This window comes from Garra rufa, unplaced genomic scaffold, assembly GCF_049309525.1.
Source record: "Garra rufa unplaced genomic scaffold, GarRuf1.0 hap1_unplaced_561, whole genome shotgun sequence".
In the NCBI taxonomy this organism is placed as follows: Eukaryota; Metazoa; Chordata; class Actinopteri; order Cypriniformes; family Cyprinidae; genus Garra; species Garra rufa.
The window spans coordinates 1-13,357 of NW_027394827.1; the positions used below are offsets into that span (position 1 = coordinate 1).

Consider the following 13,357-nt stretch of genomic DNA (forward strand, 5'->3'; position numbering starts at 1 on the left):
ACCTGATAAGTTGAAAACCTGATACGTTCCTTCCTGCTCGTCACTCGACTTAACGTGACTACATTCAAGATGGCGACGGCCGCTAAACTTCTTGCCGTTACTGTCTGTATAAATCTTCTCGTAAATAAACTACCGGTGCTTTTTATGAGTTTTCAATGTCGCGTTTTAAATGTCGGGGCCCTTGGAAGTCTACCGATGAAGTGTGGCGCTACTTTGTGCCTCGTAAATGGCGTAAAACAGTGATTTATTTACATGACTGCTTCGATGCCCCATTGATCTCATTGACAAGCTGTTGTGAGCATCGGCTAACTGACCCCAGATTTCGGACAGCAGTGGACAAGACGAGATGAGATATGCAAGGTACGTTTACACTCGGTATCATGATTCAATACACTTTAGGTCAATATCACACCGGAGTTCTCCTTTAACACATCCTAAGGAAAGGACTCAAGGGACATGGTTGGGTGCCCATTCAAACACCCACACCTCACCAAGGCAGAAAAGGGACAAAGGAAGGAAGTGAGGTCTTAACAAATGAGTCAGATTCACAACAAGCAACATAAGATAAGATAAAATAAATACTCCAGCCAACCATATTCTTTTGGTTATATTGTGCATTACATCACAGCATCATGCTTCTGGTTTGATTTATCAATAAAGAACTTTTCAAAAAAGCTTCTTTTGTTTCACAGCAGGTTTCAGAAAATACCATCTCAAACCCCCTAGTGAGAAAGTCAAAGGTGTCTGTAGAAAGAAACAATCCTACTGTGTATATACTGTAGTTCAGCTATAACCACTGTAATTTGATCAGTACAGCTCATGTATAACCTTTTTTGTCTGCCCACAGCAGACCGGAGCTGCTGCTCCTGGATCAATTAACCCCACAGACCTGCTGCACAGAACCACAGCCCGCACCATAGAGGTACTGACCAACACCACCACGACCACCAGAGCCGTACTGACCGCCGTCAGTGACTCCCATTGGTGGAGGGAGTCCCTCAGCTTACTTCGCCCACTGCACGTAAGTTCCATTTAAATTCAGCCTGAAAGGTTTTGTTCGCCGCTGTCTGAAGTGTAACCACGCTCCTCGCTCCATTATGCATCACTCCTCTTCAAAACACAACCGCCAGGAACAGGTTGGACAAAGCTCAAGAGTGAGACTCGCCTGCACATTTTTTGCCAGGTTTTGTTAGGCCATTAAAACCTGGCATGATTGAACCGAACTTCTCGAACGTCTGCGTGTCTCTTTGTGAAGCGGTTTGTTTTTTGAGTTCCCATTTCTGTGTCCTCCATCTGTGAGATTTGCCCGATCCCTTCCTGCGAATTGGTCGATGACAAGCTGTAGCTTGTGCATTTCTAATGGCCTTCCATAGTGACTGTCTCTCAAGGCCAGAATCCAAAACTCCCCCTGTCCTTGGCAGAAGGCTCTGGCGCCTTACGAACGTTTATGAGCGTGGCTGAAACATTAATGGCTCCTGCATGCGTGTCTGTGAATGTTTTATGAATATTCTATGAATGTTTAATGAACGTTTATCTCCTCTCAGGGACAAGCCGCGGAAAGAAGCCGTACTGGTGCGGCCAATCAGAACGCAGATCTGGAAAGGCAGGGGTGCAGTCCTTTCTATGAGGAGCTGTTCGACGATCCATACGTCAATACGGTACATTTCACTATATCTCCTTCCTTCTGGCTCTCATCTGTTTGTGTTTTTCTCCTACAGCTTTATTTTTTCCTCTCTCTCTGTCATTCCAATGTCTTGACAAAATCTCAGCTATAATGATGAAAAATATGACATTTTGGGCAGGTTAAGGATAGTTTGTCTTCATTTAATTACCTTCATGTGGACTTTCTTCATTATAGCACAAAAGGAGACATTTTGAGTAATATACTGGTCACTGTTTTCTGTGCAATGAATCTTAAGCTTTCAAACTTCTAATCAGGGGCTAATTGCGTAAACTTATCTTTTATGTTAAGACTGTGTCTTAAGTACAGTCGTGGCCAAAAGTTTTGAGAATGACACAAATTTTAGTTTTCACAAAGTTTGCTGCTCAACTGCTTTAAGATCTTTGTTTCAGTTGTTTCTGTGATGTACTGAAATATAATTACAAGCACTTCATACGTTTCAAAGGCTTTTATCTACAATTACATGACATTTATGCAAAGAGTCAGTATTTGCAGTGTTGGCCCTTCTTTTTCAGGACCTCTGCAATTCGACTGGGCATGCTCTCAATCAACTTCTGGGCCAAATCCTGACTGATAGCAACCCATTCTTTCATAATCACTTCTTGGAGTTTGTCAGAATTAGTGGGTTTTTGTTTGTCCACCCGCCTCTTGAGGATTGACCACAAGTTTTAAGATCTGGGGAGTTTCCAGATATGGACCCAAAAATTCAACGTTTTGGTGCCCGAGCCACTTAGTTATCACTTTTGCCTTATGGCACGGTGCTCCATCGTGCTGGAAAATGCATTGTTCTTCACCAAACTATTGTTGGATTGTTGGAAGAAGTTGCTGTTGGAGGGTGTTTTGGTACCATTCTTTATTCATGGCTGTGTTTTTGGGCAAAATTGTGAGTGAGCCCACTCCCTTGGATGAGAAGCAACCCCACACATGAATGGTCTCAGGATGCTTTACTGTTGGCATGACACAGGACTGATGGTAGCGCTCACCTTTTCTTCTCCGGACAAGCTTTTTTCCAGATGCCCCAAACAATCGGAAAGAGGCTTCATCGGAGAATATGACTTTGCCCCAGTCCTCAGCAGTCCATTCGCCATATTTTTTGCAGAAGATCAATCTGTCCCTGATGTTTTTTTTTGAAGAGAAGTGGCTTCTTTGCTGCCCTTCTTGACACCAGGCCATCTTCCAAAAGTCTTGGCCTCACTGTGCGTGCAGATGCGCTCACACCTGCTGCCATTCCTGCAGCTGAATCCTCTTTAGGAAACTATCCTGGCACTTGCTGGACTTTCTTGGACGCCCTGAAGCCTTCTTAACAATGCAGTGGAAAGGTTTTTTTGGGATTAAGTTAATTTTCATGGCAAAGAAGGACTATGCAATTCATCTGATCACTCTTCATAACATTCTGGAGTATATGCAAATTGCTATTATAAAAACTTAAGCAGCAATTTTTTAAATTTCCAATATTTATGTAATTCTCAAAACTTTTGGCCACGACTGAATATAGGGCTGCCCCCTAATAGCTGACTGACTATTAGGTTTTATTAGAGGCTTGGTCGACAAAAATTTTATTAGTCGCTTAGTCGCAGAAAGGCACTCACAATAACAAAAAAATGTTGCGCTTTTGTAAAATAATGAAAGCAAACAGGATGCGCTTTCTGCCATCTCGGTCTCTTGAGTGCGAAACTTGCCTTAAATACATGAAAAATATATCTATAGAGAGTGAAATCTCTACTTTTAAGTGAACTAATTTAGGGATTCTCATCCTTTTTTACTCCGGGGCCCCCCTCCTTCTCCGGTCAATTTTGCAAGGCCCCCCTATGCCTGACTGTACTTCAGCAGTAAAGAGAAATGTGTTTATTTTAAAACCTTTTTAATTAACCAAAACATTTGTTTTGCCATATTATTCAAGCCATACTTTATAACCTTAAAAGAAAACCTCTGCTCAATTCTAACTTTTTAAATAATATATATACATATACATATTTAAAGTTCCTGAATTCTTTACTTTAGACATTCATTACAACTTCAGAGTACTTTTTCTTAAATAAGTGAACCTGCTGTACCAAACAAAGACCACTCACTAAACCTGTCCCTTTAAGTATCTACTGTTTGTATCCATTAAAAATAATCATACAAATAAAAATATAGCAAATAAATTCTATATCTGTTAATCTGTCTAAATATGTAAATCACATCGATCTGAAGGCAGATCAACGAAGACGGGATCAGTGAACTCCGCCAGGGCGTGTCTGATGCTCATAAACCGCTGCAACGATATTCTAGATAGATATTCTCAGATTATGTAATCCGTATGAAATAGAGCTGCCCCTAATTAAAGTGTCTGTGCAGAGTGTGGAAGCTGAACAGTAGTGCACTTACTGCATGACAGACGGAGGCTTGTGCTTTTGTAAAATAATGGTTAGGGTTATTCTGTGCACTCAGAATAACAACGAAATGTTGTGCTTTTGTAAAATAATGACAGCAAACAGGATGCACTTTCTGCCGCCTCTGCCTCTGTGAACTTGAGCGCAAAAGTTTGAAACTCTGTGTATACTTGCCTTACAGACATGAAATGTCTGAATATAAATATATCTATAGAGAGTGAAATGTCTACTTTTAAATGAACCAATTCAAACTGAAAATAGATATTCTCAGATTATGTAATCCGTATGAAATCTCGCTGTCCCCTAAAAGTCGACTAACCATTAGCTGGCGGAAAGAGGCTTGGTTGGCAGAAAAAAATTTCCACAGGATGTGACAGTCACACAGACAGATTGTTAAAGGCTGGTCTACATGTTAATACATTGGGCAGGACATTCAAACAATTGCAGTCATTCATTAATTGATCGAATATACAGTAGCTCATCATCTGAAATATTCAAGTAGTAGTAACTTTACATGGCCGCTCAATCTAATGTTAACCTAGAAAAATGGTTACTGCATGACAGATGGAGGCGTCGGTGCTCATTTTTTGTCATACAAATAAAAGTAATACATCTGTGTACACTCAGAATAACAACGAAATGTTGCTTTTGTAAAATAATGAAAGCAAACAGGATGTACTTTCTCGGTCTCAGTCTGCTGTGTTGCCGAATTCATCTTTTTACCCGAAAACAAATAAAGCACTAGTTTATCAATATCTTCTAAAAACGTTAATGCAGTCTCTTTGCTGTTTTTCCCTGACACGTTCATAATTATTATATCTGTCAGCGCAAGCTTTTTTTCCCTCATGCTTATTAAGCTATGTAGGCAATTAAAGGATCATTTATTTTCATTCATATGGTTTATTACATTTACATTTACATTTACATTTATTCATTTAGCAGACGCTTTTATCCAAAGCGACTTACAAATTGGGAATACAACAAGTGATTCATCCTAAGGAGGCAGATCAACATAGGAAGTGCTCAAAAATACCATATATTAGGCGTTGTTAGATGAGTACAGGCTAGAAAGGGAAGATCAAGAAAGAGAGGAGAACAATTTTTTTTTATATATAATATTATTGAGTCAAATAGTGTCGAAAAAGATGGGTTTTCAGCAGTCGCTTGAAAGCTGTTAAGGAGTCTGCATTCCGGAGAGGGGTGGGAAGATCATTCCACCAGGCAGGAACGTTGAACGAGAATGTTCTGGAAAGTGATTTCATGCCTCTCTGTGGTGGTACAATGAGGCGTCTTTCACTAGAGGATCTCAGCCTTCTGGAGAGAGTGTAGATGCGTAGTAGTGAATGGAGGTAAGCAGGTGATGAGCCGGTGACTTTCCTATATGCCAGCATATAAAGAGAGGTGTGACATGGGCCTTTTTGGGCTCATTGAAGACCAGACGTGCTGCTGCATTCTGAATCATTTGTAGAGGTCTGATTGTACATGCTGGAAGACCGGCTAATAGAGCATTGCAGTAGTCCAGCCTGGAAATGACCAGGGCCTGGACGAGGAGTTGTGCAGCATGCTCTGTTAGGAAGGGCCTAATCTTTCTGATGTTGTGCAATGCAAACCTGCAAGATCAAGCAGTTTTAGCTATGTGGTCTTTAAAAGTCAATTGGTTGTCAAAGATTACACCCAGATTTCTGGCTGAAGTCGATGGGGTAATTGTTGATGAACCTAACTGGATGGAGAAGTCATGCTGTAGAGTTGAAGTGGCAGGAAAGACAAGGAGCTCAGTCTTTGCAAGATTAAGCTGTAGATGGTGTTCCTTCATCCATGCAGAGATATCCGCCAGGCAGCCAGAGATCCGTGCAGCTACTGATGTATCATCTGGTTTGAATGAAAGATAGAGCTGTGTGTCATCAGCATAGCAATGGTAGGAGAAGCCATGTGCCTGTATGATGGGGCCCAGAGATGTAGTGTATATGGAGAAGAGGAGGGGTCCAAGAACTGATCCCTGAGGAACCCCAGTGACCAGTTGATGAGTTTTAGATACCTCCCCTCCCCAGGCCACTCTGAAAGACCTACCAGAGAGATAGGATTTGAACCAGTGAAGTGAAGTCCCTGTGATGCCCAGCGATGAGAGGGTGGACAGGAGGATCTGGTGATTCACCGTGTCAAAGGCTGCAGATAGGTCTAGCAAAATTAGTACTGATGATTTGGAATCAGCTTTTGCAGCCCGCAAGGCTTCAGTGACAGACAGTAGCGCAGTCTCAGTTGAATGGCCACTCCTAAACCCTGACTGGTTAGCATCCAGTAGATTGTTCTGCGAGAGGAATAAAGATAGCTGGTTGAAAACAGCTTGTTCCAGTGTTTTTGCTATGAATGGAAAGAAAAGAGACAGGTCTGTAGTTGTCAATGAGTGAAGTGTAAGTGTAGGTTTTTTGAGCAGTGGGGTTACCCGGGCCTGCTTAAATGTAGTGGGGAAATTGCCTGTGAGAAGATATGTGTTGATGATGTGTGTGATCGCCGGTAGGATTGTAGGAGAAATTGCTTGGAGAAGGTGTGGAGGTGAAGGTGAGCAGCCTGGAGGAGAGAGGGCATATATCATCTAGACAAGAGGTAAGAGTGGAGCATAAGGTGTCGGTTGCTGCTTTAGTGCCCAGGGATGAGAAGTGGGTTGGAGAGGGAAGATTGGAGGATACTAAAGAAGAAAGGTGGGAGGGTGAGAGAGAGTGTAGGTTTCGTCTAAAAGTAACAGGTAGAGGTGTTGGGGGTGCACAAGTAGCAAGATGTAGGTTAAGTGTAATGAAGAAGTGGTCAGAGATGTGTAGGGGTTTGACCACAATGTTGTCTGAAATACAATTTCGTGTGTAAATGAGATCAAGTTGGTTGCCGGATTTATGAGTGTATGCAGTGATAATGCGTTTTAGGTCAAATGAAGCAAGGAGTGAATGGAAGTCTGCAGCATAGGGTTTGTCAGGATGAATGTTAAAGTCCCCAAAGACTAGAAGTGGGCTGCCATCCTCTGGAAAAGAGGACAGCAGCCCATCCAGCTCTTCTAAGAAGATGCCAAGTTGACTAGGAGGGCGGTAAATTATCACAACATGGAGTTTGATAGGAGATGTTATAGTGATTGTATGAGATTCAAATGAGTTATAATTGCATAGAGGAGAATGGGTTGAGTATTTCCAGTTGTTAGAAATAAGAATCCCGTACCCCCACCCCTTCCAGTCTGACGAGGGGTGTGAGAGGAGGAGAATTTATTAGACAGAGCGGCTGGGGTTGCAGAGTCTTCTGGACATATCCAGGTCTCAGTCAAACCTAGGATGCTCAGGCCAGATTGCAAAGAAAATGCCGAAATGAAGTCAGCTTTGTTGACAGCTCACTGACAGTTCCAAAGTCCAACCATGAAAGAGAAAGGTTCAGTGGAAGAGGTGTGGATGGGACGCAGGTTAGAAAGATTGCGTCGACATGTTATTAATAAACGTGCAACTAATTGTCAACTAATGCTTAAAATGAAAGACTACTAGTCGACTAGAATCGAGGGCAGCCCTAGTAATCAGTTTATTTTTGGATTCAACTTAAACCAATCTACGTTTAAATGTAACTGCATTTTAAAAACTATGGCCGGTCTTAAAGAAAAAAAATTAGATGACTAACTTGTAAGACTAGTCTAAACCTTTTATGCAACCGGCCCCAGGGATGTCAAAAGTTTAGGTGAATAACAACAGACTATTTCTTCAGATGGCTTCAAAAACTCAGAATATAGCACAATAAATCTTGTTGGCCACATTTGTTTACTTGTATGGTATCATTTTGTTATTTGACTTCCCTAGTTGTTATTCCTTACAAAACTGTCGCCAGGATGATAAACAGTTTGAGTTTTTGATAAACTGTTCCTTCACATTTTAAGAATATGCTACCCAAGTTCTACTTCTGCTTCTTAAAAAGTGATATTATATAGGGGTGTGACGAGATCTCCGATGTGTCCCGCGAGATCTGACTGGTCTCGCGAGAACGTGGCGATATCATGGCAAAACATTTTGCAGTGTTTACATTAGGGCTGCATGACTAATAGTTATGTAAGGAATAATTGACGACGGGCCGTAGAATTCTTAGAAAATAATGCACACCCGAGGTGGTGATGCGGTCACGACGCGAAGCGGAGTGGCCGTTACACCTCGGGTGTGCATTATTTTCGTAGAATTCTACGGACCGAAGTCAATTATTCCGCTTATACTACAGTTACCACACCTCAAGACATCGATCAAATGATATATTTCAAGACATTCGTCCCGTTTTTATCCTTAAAACGCTATTGTGAGTAGGATTAATTTCTTACGCAGCTCATTCAACCGCTTCGTTGCTAGTTCCAAAACGTCATTTTAGAACTAGTAACGACGCTTGGGCTGTTAATAGCAAAATAATGCCGTTAATAATGAAGTTTAGACAGACCGAAAGACAAGCAGACAGACGGAAAGAGTGAGGGAGAGAAACTAAGTGTATGACTTTACCTCTCTCACATCTGTGTCTCTCAAAGGTGACTGGCAGCATCGTCTCTACTAACAGTTAAACTTTAAGTTCACTTTCTTCAAGACCACGCCGTTGTTACCTCGCGTGTGAGAGCTGTCATGTCGTTTTTAAGTTGTTAATCGTCAGAGCAGCGCTAACAACATTAGCGCGAATGCTAACGTGAGAGCAAACTGTAAATTATGTGTGTGCGTCTGTGAGGTGAGTGAGAGAGGGCGAGAGAAAGAGAGTTTGTGCTTTCCGTACATAATAAAACGTAATATATTGTGGAAAAAAACATGGAAATAATCTGTCGTTTTTATCCTGATGTTTACTGTATTTATTAGTTTGGCCAGTGTCATTGTGGGTTTTGGTTATTTTGCTGTTTTGGGCTGTAAGGACCTTTGAAATAACTGAAATCGTATGGCGAAGTGATATAGACATGCACTGCGGTCTAAAGCTGCCTGGAACTACGTTCGCCGTGCGTATCCCTGAATATAATGCACACCTCTAGAACGTTCGTCAGCCAATCAGATTCAAGCATTCAACGGCCCTGTAGTATAAATAAATATCACGATCTCTATTCAAACACCCATGCGATCTTATTCATGAATGACAACGATTCAGCATTGTCTATTACAACTGTTTCACGCTCCACTGACGCCGATGTGAAAGTTATTGAAGACATTCAAATCTGCATTCTTACTGCTATGGTTTCAGAAAGCAACACAAACAGTCTTTTTAACCACATAATCATCATCATGTCTTTGTTACAGACATTTAAATAACATAAGTACTGGGATAAAAGCTTATAGTTTGGATATAAACACTTATTGTCTACAGTAGCGATCAAAAACGAAAGTATAACACGTATGTAGAGCAACGTTTATTCTCTTCACCAGGAGAGGGCGACAACTGCACGTTTAAAAAAAGTATTTTTCATTGAATTAAACATTCAAGAGATTCCAATAGTGAAAGTCTTTATTAATTGAGACACGGGCTCCTTCATTTTTTTTTTTTTCAGACTTAAGCAATGAACATTATTTCAGAACCACTAGTAAATTATGTAATTTTGTTTAATTTTCGAATCCTTTTTTTCTTCAGAATCGTGATCTCCAGTTTATAAAAGACAATTGTTTTTCAGTTTACCCAGAATCATGCAGCATTTTTATTACTGCATATAATTCATTAAAATATAAGTTTAATTTCATAAAGTACAAGTTCATATCAAAATGCACCTACATTTATTTTATTTTTTTTTGCATTTTGTGTTTTTTGTTGAATAAAATACAATTGTCCCCTATATATTTCATTGAGGATTTATTTTAAAAAAGTTAAATCTCGTCTCGTCTCGTTCTCGTGAACCCAAAATCTCGTCTCGTGAGATAAGTGTCTCGTCACACCCCTAATATTATATGATATATAATATTTTCTTTTTCCTTCAATAATTACACGTTACATTTAACATTCAAACATTTGGGGTCAATAAGATGTTTTTGTAGGAAATTAATACTTTTGTACTGTTTTTGTTTACTTTCTGTCAATCAGAGAATTCTGAAAAATATGTATATTTATTTAGTATGTAAATGTATATAAAATATCACATGCTTCCATAAAAATATTAAGCAGACAATTATTTTCAACATTGATCATGTGACGAGACTGTAAGTTTTGAATGCCCATATCTTGTAAACACGAATTTTGTCGTTGTTTTGAAGCACACTAGCTTATAGATAACCTTAAAGGGGTCATCCGGTGCCACATGCACTTTTACAAGCTGTTTGAACTGAAATGTGTGTTGGGAGTGTGTGTGAATGACAAAGATCTCGAGTTCTCGTCCGCTGGTCATATGATATGGTGTGGAGAAGCGTGTTTTTACAGCGTTCAGCAATAGCCAATCACAGACATATCTGTTGATTTAATGGTCGCATTGGCCAATCGGAGGCGGCTACATTACAATTCACTCACCACCCAAAGTGCTGGTTTCAGTTCTGCTGATTTCTACACGTTCGCGAACACTCTCATTAAAACAAAGAAAGTGTGGACATGATGTAAATAAGAGATTAATTATACAGTGTAAAGGTTATTTTATTACGTTTTATTAACTATTGTGGGATTGTGACAATCTACAGTAAAATGAGTAACAGCTTTCCAGTGATTGTAAGAGGAGCACCTATTGCGCACTTTCTAGACTATAATCCATTCAGAATTTGAATACATTCACTCACGGATTCACTCTCTGATAACCCAATATCACCACTTGCCATTGTGTTGCATATACTACATCAGTTAACTAAGTGAAGGTGAAGCAGGTGTTTGCTCAGCAAAATATGCCTGTACAGCCGCACTGCACGTCTCCACACGCGCCCTTGAGTAAACAGATAACTTACATATAGCATTATTTTTTCTTTCACCATGCAGCAAACGTAAATAGACTATTAAAAAAAAACATTTAAACCATTTAACTGATAGTAATAATCGGTTAAAATTCTTACGGTCGGTTAACGGTTAAACAGTCAATATGAGCATCCCTAATACCACAGTAAACACAGTAAACACATCGCGTTCGTATCTCTCTCAGTACTCTACTGCAGAACTTCTTTGCGGGTGTCATCTTGTTTCGGTTCCAACTCCAGTTTTTAAATTAAATTTTAAATGGATAGTGTTGTACAGTGTCTTCAAAGCCCTCCAATTGCCATTTTCCCCCAAACTATACAACTTTACCCCCAACTGTTGTCTAGGCAACACCCCGTGTGCTATGTAATGACACGCCCCACAGAACTGAAGGGCGGGGTGAGCAGAGGTTCATATAATTTAAAGGGCCAGGTACTGATATCGCTTGCTGAGAACAGAGGCATTTTTTACCAGGTAAAATGAGTGTTTTTTTACACTACCATAGATAATTTTTAATCAAAGTATATTGCAAACTTTTCATTTGGACCCTAAAGCATCATATTAACTTGTGGAAAATGGGCTTCGGATGACCCCTTTAAGGCTAATATATTCATACTAAAAGCCAAAAAACTTTAATTTTGATTTCATGGGGACTTTAACATTAATAATGTAATCAATATTCTTTTATTTAAGCCAAGTATGAATATATAAGTATGAACTTTTAACAATTTTTTTTGAATCATCAGTCATCAAAGCTCGGTAAATATTGGTCACAGTTGCAGAGATTTACATTTCACCAAGCTGATTACTCACTAAAAACTCCCACGGGTCATATTTTCAGGCCATTTTAAGTCTTATTTGACATAGCACGTGGTCAAAATAAGACTCCAAAATAAGTCTATAATGCCTCCTCGGAGTAAACGCCTCTGATATATATACAGTTTTACAATATTGCTGTTTTTACTGTATTTTTGATCAATAAATGCAGCCTTGGTGAGTAAAAGAATCGTTTTCTTTCTTTTTTTTACTCAGAAAAAAACATTTGATTGTAAATTGTATTTGGTCACAATAATACAAAACAAAATTCTTCTGTTTTTAGGCTCTATACTCTATACAGTCTACTAGGTGATAAAGTATAAACATAATCGTTGTTAAATTTAAAATTCAGTTGACAGGTATTGGCTTCTCTCATGAAATCGATATTTCAGGTAGAATTTCAAAGCTTAATGCAAAAAAAAATGTCACAAGCCAAAACCAAAATCTAATATCACTTGTTCTCCTCTATTAATTTTTCAGTCCGAAGACGTGTATTCTTCATACGTCTACACCCCTCAAGAAGACTTTGCTGAAGTTTTGCTGCGGACAGGCAAACTGGCTGAAACCAACAGCGAGGGACAGAATCTCTTTCCTGCAACCGAAGGTAGTGCTCCTTTTATGCAGCATACAAACATTTGCACTTAAAATCAACTCTCATCACAGTGACTAGTGACCTCACCCGTCCCATTTACGCATCCGCCATCAGTCGTCTCTCATCACCCTCTTGTTAGCTGCAGTGTCCTTGCTGGGAATACTGTAATCTCTCGGCCCCGGGGCAGGTTCTCAGGTAGCAGCCGTTCCTCCGGCTGGCCTCGTCTCTCCCTGATGTATCACCACTCGCTGGCTACATGTCCGGAAGAATAGCGTCATATTGATTAATTAATGTGTACTCACCGCAAGCAGACAGCAGTAAATAATGTGCACCCTCCTGATACAAGAGAGATAGCGGCTAGTCAAAATATCAAGGCCTTTTGCATCAAGATGGATGAGGCGAATGAGAAAATCAATGCGGAGTGATAGGAGGGGTGCTGGAACTTTGGTGGAAGAATGCAAATAGCGATTCTCCCTTTGCCTCTTCCTTTTTTATCCTCTGTTTTAATTCCTTCAGTGTCACTGTCGTTCAGTTGCGCGCGGCAGGCGTAAAGTCACCTTCGTGTGGGAGAACGTGAGATGAAAGGAAAGCACTTGCGTCGGGCTGATAACACTAAATTAATGACCTGCACGTTAAAACGTATGCTGAATACACTTCTTCCTATAAGAACAGTCATGGTTCTTTGCTCTTGTTTAGATATTGCGCTCATGTCCTCCCTAATCTCTGCTGATGTGTGAAATGCTTAAAGGTTATGAATTAAGGATGCTTTCCACTGCTGATATGGTCAGATTGTGTTTTTTTTTTTTCTTCTCTCATCTGGGCATTATGCTTCTGACTATGCAACAGTACTTTTTGTTCCATTTAGAATACTATATAAAATACACATGATATTAGTAAACACAGCTAATACTAAATAGTAATAGTAAATGTCATAAATAAAATCAATATAAATACAATAAAACTACATACGTTGATTTATGCTTGCAGGATGGAATTAATATATCAATA

General features: G+C 39.8%; 1 long non-coding RNA gene across 1 annotated transcript; it reads left to right on the forward strand.

Annotated features, from left to right (window-relative positions):
• The first annotated feature begins 851 nt into the window (after positions 1-851).
• Positions 852-12,361, forward strand: LOC141317250 (uncharacterized). The gene is made up of 3 exons (XR_012351759.1): positions 852-1,021; positions 1,545-1,658; positions 12,238-12,361. It is a non-coding gene; the product is annotated as an uncharacterized lncRNA (long non-coding RNA).
• Positions 12,362-13,357: the final 996 nt, after the last annotated feature.